Source organism: Dipodomys ordii, unplaced genomic scaffold (assembly GCF_000151885.1).
Source record: "Dipodomys ordii isolate 6190 unplaced genomic scaffold, Dord_2.0 Scaffold13, whole genome shotgun sequence".
NCBI classification, from domain to species: Eukaryota; Metazoa; Chordata; class Mammalia; order Rodentia; family Heteromyidae; genus Dipodomys; species Dipodomys ordii.
This window is the reverse complement of record NW_012267229.1, coordinates 10,539,293-10,545,014: the sequence shown is the minus strand read 5'-3', so window position 1 is coordinate 10,545,014 and position 5,722 is coordinate 10,539,293.

The following is a 5,722-nucleotide window of genomic DNA, read 5'->3' as shown; positions in this document are numbered from 1 at the left end:
CCGGTGGCTCATGCCTGTAATCCTAGCTACTCAGGAGGCTGAGATCTGAGGATCGGGGTTCAAAGCCAGCCCGGGCAGGAAAGTCCATGAGACTTTTATTTCCAATTAACCACCAGAAAATCGGAAGTGGTGCTGTGGCTCAAGTGGTAGAGCGCTAGCCTTGAGCTGAAGAGCTGAGGGACAGCACTCAGGCCCAGAGTTCAAGTCCACGACCGACAAAAACAAACAAACAAACAAAAAAAGTAACAAGAGGGGTGGTTCCACACCTACTAAGTGATATAACTGAAACTTAGAAACACCTATGGGCAAAAAGGCCAAAGAAAATGTGTCTTGTACAGCTGAAGATGGAAAAAAAATGGAGAGGCTGGGATTAAGAATGAGATATTTGTTGTTCTTAAACCATCTTTCTTTCTTTCTTTCCTTCTTTCCTTTTTTTGTACTTGGTTTGGTCTAAAGCCTCATGCTTGCTAGGCAGACTCTCTACCACTTCAGTCATACCCCTATCCTCTGCCCCTCTATTTTCTGCACTGGTTACTTTCCAGGTAGGGTCTTATTTTTCTCCCTGGTTACCTTAGTCTTTTATCTTCATATTCGTGCTTCCCTGTGTTATATTCTCCACCATACCCAGTCCTTGGTTGAGATGAAGTTCCTAGAATGCTTTTTGCCCCAGCTGGCCTCCAACTGAGATTCTACTTTGGATTTCCATTGCCCAAGTAGCAAGAACTACAAGCATGCACCATTACTCAGATAGTAGTTCATATCACCATCTTGAACCAGAAATTGATTTTTTTTAATTCTCAGAATAATGATGACCATTTGCTTCCATTCCCAAAGGTAAGGAGATCTTTGATATTTGAAATAAAGCATTTTATTTCAGAAAGAGGCCTAGATCAAGATTGTAAATAGAACATGCTCTTCCTCATACTGAACGTTCCCAGTGAAATCCAGAGAATACATGAAAGAAGGAAATAAAAAATCAATAGCATAAAGACAACAAGCCATCCATTTCAAGAAAGTCCCAGATATGGGGCTGGGAAGGTGGCTCAGTGGTAGAGTGCTTGCCTTGCATGCATGAGGCCCTGGGTTCGATTCCCCAGCACCACATGAGCAAAAAGAAAGAAAGCCGGAAGTGGTGCTGTGGTTCAAGTGGTAGAGCACTAGTCTTGAGCTGAAGAGCTGAGGGACAGTGCCCAGGCCCAGAGTTCAGGCCCACAACTGCACACCCCTCCCTAAAAAAAAGACAGTCCCAGATCTAAAGAACAAAAGGATTTGTGTGATCAGAAAAAAAAAAAAGGAATTGAATCCATGCATTTCTGCTGGCCTTCTCCCCAAATATCTCTAAATTGGATGTGGCAGGGGACATAAAACCACAAGGACAAAAAGAACGGATATTAAGGCAAGACTGTGATAGTACTATCAAGAATAAATATTTTAAGTCGGGCGCCGGTGGCTCATGCCTGTAATCCTAGCTACTCAGGAGGCTGAGATCTGAGGATCGGGGTTCAAAGCCAACCTGGGCAGGAAAGTTCGTGAGACTCTTATCTCCAATAAACCACTAGAAAACTGAAAGTGGTGCTGTGGCTCAAGCGGTAGAGTGTTCACCTTGAGCTGAAGAGCACAAGGACAGCACCCAAGCCCAGAGTTCAAGCCCCATGGCAAAAAAAAAAAAAAGGAATAAATATTTTAGGATGAGAATGTGGCTTTAGTGGTAAAGTGCTTGCCTAGTATGCATGAAGCCCTGGATTTGATTCCTCAGTACCACATACACAGAAAAAGCCAGAAGTGGCACTATGGCTCAAGTGTAGAGTGCTAGCCTTGAGCAAAAGAGGCTTAGGGACAGTACCCAGGCACTGAGTTCAAGCCCCAGAACTGGCAAAATAAATGAATGAATAATTAAATAAATATTTTAGATATTTTCTCCTGACAGAGGAGAGGAAAAAATATTCCAAACTTGAAAAAATAGTGAAATTATGATGGCTTGATTCCAGAGATCTTGAGAGAACACCTTCTCAAACTAAATAAAAGCAGAACTGTATACTGGAAATTCACCACATTTTATACTCCCTGAAGAATGACATTCCACTGCTTCAATTTATCTAAGTAATCCACAATGACCCTGAGTAGTAGACAAGTTTATGATTCTATAAAGTTACACTTTAACTTTAGAAATGAATAGGTTCTATGATTTTACAACTGGATTCTGTGGTTAGGCTACAAGAATTTTATTGCCCTATAGAAATTTAATCAGTCTTGAAGTATACCTAGCCAATACCCTTGGAATTCCTTGAAGTCTAAGGCTACATTTGTCTGTCTATTGGTACACACACACACACACACACACACACACACACTCACACAGAGGCACAAGTATACTTTTATTTTCAGCCCAATCAAGCCAACTCCTTTTGCCTACCTTCTGGCTCCCTCTTTCATGAGTTACGTAATTTTTTAAAAAATGTTTGCTGGTGTCAGAGCTACTTAAGGAAGCTGAGATCTGATTATCAGGGTTTGAAGCCGTCCAGGCAGAAAAGTCTGTGAGACTCTTATCTCCATTTAGCCAGCAAAAAAAGCTAAGAAAAAAAAAAAAAACTAAAGTGGAGGTCTGGGAAGGTGGTTCAGTGGTAGAATGCTTGCCTTGCATGCATGAGGCCCTGATGTTCGATTCCTCAGCACCACATAAGCAGAAAAAGCCTGAAGTGGCGCTGTGGCTCCAGTGGTAGAGTGCTAGCCTTGAGTTGAAGAGCTGAGGGACAGCACCCAGGCCCAGACTTCCCATTTGAGAGTACTGGACTCCAAAATTCTAGGTTTCAGGCTTTGTGAAACAGCTGAAGATGCTAGAGTGGACCTTGGGGAATAGAATGAATCTACATTTTGGACAGAGATGATAGCATTAACCCATTTTCCTGGGGGGGAAAAAACTTATAACTATACACTACTCATTTGAACCCAAGTGTAACAACCCCAATCCCATCAGACAAAAGGTAGGAGTCTTATCTACAGAATATGACCAGACCAGAGAAAAATAGCAACAGAATCTGACATTTGAGTAAGACCTCCTTCATAAATGACCACCTCCTTATCCATCTCATATGACCACAATCAATAAACCCCATGCAGAGCTGCAGAGGTCCAGTTCATATGTATGTGGACAGAGACCATAGATCACTAGACAGTGAAGGGAAGCTGCTAACTTGGCTTAACAAACAGAATAAAGGAACTCAAGGAAACACACAACTGACAAGGAACAGGAAAAAAAAATTTCTAGAGCTTAGAAATTTTGCATCTAGGGAAAAAATCAGAATGATTTATATAAATAGGTATAGATTAGATTTAGATACATATATACATATAAATATATATATATATATATATATATATATATATATATAGAACAAGGAAAAAGATTTTGAAAAGTAAAATATAGCAGAAAAAGAGAAAATAAAAAAAGAATTGGACCAGATAGATAGGGTGGTCTGCACCTATAATCCCAAACACTTAAGTAGTAGAGATAGGAGAATTACCATTCAAGGGAAGCCCAGGAAAAAGTTAACAAAACCTTATCTCAAAAACAAGCTAGGTATATTTGTACATACCTGCAATGCTAGCTACTCAAGAGGAGGTGGTAGATGGATTGAGGTGCAAGGCCAGAGTCAAAATTAGTGTGAGATCCATCCCAAAAGACAAGCAAACAAAAAAAAAGAAGTAGAAGTAGGCTGGAGGTATGGCTCAAGTGGTATAATGTCCGCTAAGCTAGCAAGGCAAGCAAACAGGCCCTGAACACAAACCCCAGTACCACCACAAAACAAACAAACAAAAAAAGATCTATATATGCTAGCCCCAAAATAATGATTATAAAGCATGTCACTTAAGACCTCTTTTTTTTTTTTTTTTGCCAGTCCTGGGGCTTGAACTCAGGGCCTAGGCACTGTTCCTGAGCTTCTTTTGTTCAAGGATAGCATTCTACCACTTGAGCCACAGCACCACTTCTGGTCTTTTCTGTTTATGTGGTACTGAGGAATAGAATCCAGGGCTTCATGAATGCTAGGGAGGTACTCTACTACTAAGCCACATTCCCAGCCTGACTTAAGACCTCTTAAAACAACAAACATTTCAACAATGAATAATAGCACAAAGTTAAAAAAAAAGAAAGAAAAATAAAAGAAAATCATGGAAAAAAAGGACATTATAGTAAACAAAAGACAAAAGATCAATGTCCAGAAAACAAAGTACCTTTCAGTACTTGAGACAATTAAATAATAAAAAGAAAGGGAGGTGTATTCGACTTCTTTCCTTTGGAACTGAAAAAACTCTTTTTTGTTGTTTTGTTTTGTTTTGTTTTTTGTTCTGGGGCTTGAACTCTGGGCCTGGGTTCTATTTCTGAGCTTTTATGCTCAAGGCTAGTGCTCTACCACTTGAGCCACAACTCTACTTCTGGCTTTTTTTTTTTTTTTGATAGTTTAGTGGAGGTAAGAATCTCATGCATTTTCTTGCCCTGACTGGCTTTGAATTGTGATCCTTAGATCTCAGCTTCCTGAATAGCTAGGATTACAGGCATGAGCCCCTGGTGCAAAACTTAACTCTTAAATTTTTTTTAAATGGATTTGCTGGTTTAAATAATTGAACACTGCAGGGAGCAGTATTCAGGAAAAGCAGAATCCTTGGTGCTTTATGTCATTCACAGGAATCACTGGTGCTTGCTGTAGCTCTCCTTTGTGATTCCTGCTCCCAGGGTGTAAATCACATGGTAGCAATGTGTTTTCTAGCCACTTCAGGCTTGCCATTACTGCATGTGTCAAAACTGTTTAGGTGGTGTTATAAAATCCAGTACAAACCAGCACACAAAGGGGGCTTACTTGCCTGTGTATTGAAAGAGATATAATCTAGGATGTGTTTGTCCAGAGGCAAGAGCTTCAGCATTGTGGAATAGGACTCATTTCACTCTTCCCAGTGTCCTGACTTTTTGTATTGGTTCTGTGTGTGTGTGTGTGTGTGTGTGTTATTGTTGTTGTTGTTACAGCGGCTTGAAGTTGGGGCCTGAGCTCTCTGTCCCTTAAGTTTTTCACTTTTCACTCAGGCTGGCATCCTACCACCTGAGTCACAGCACCACTTCCAGATTTTTTTTTAACTGTTAATATACTTTCCTGCCTGGGCTACTGTCAAACTGCAATCCTCAGATCCCTGCCTCCTGAGTAGCTAGGATTACAGGTAGGAGCTACTGGTACCCTACACTGTGTTGGATTTATAGTTGCTGATAGTTTCCAGCAGCTCTAGACTCCCCCTTCTCTCATACTTAATCTTCTCAGTCCAGGGGACAAAGAGTGTTTCCTTTCTTAATCTAACATTTTAATGGCTTTGATTGGGTCCAGGCGACTGTGCCAAACTCCTTGTGGCATGAGAATGTGACTTATCAAGTATGGGCACATTCCCACCCATGAACTCAAAGAAAAGTCACCTCTATCCAAAGGAACGGGGAAGCAAATGGGACTAGTTTCCTCACCTTTGGTCCCAAATCAGTGCAGTGTTATTAAAACAAAAGTATATTTGTTGCCTTGTATGTCCCTCCCCCATGGTATAACCCCTGCTTTCACTATATATGATGTTGGTATATGTGGAGGGGAAGGGAAAAAACAAATTGTTAAAACAGGGATACAGGAGGACCCATTGCAACAATGAGATGTACAAGTCGTTATGTGGAAAAATGAACTTTACAATTTTGGTGGGG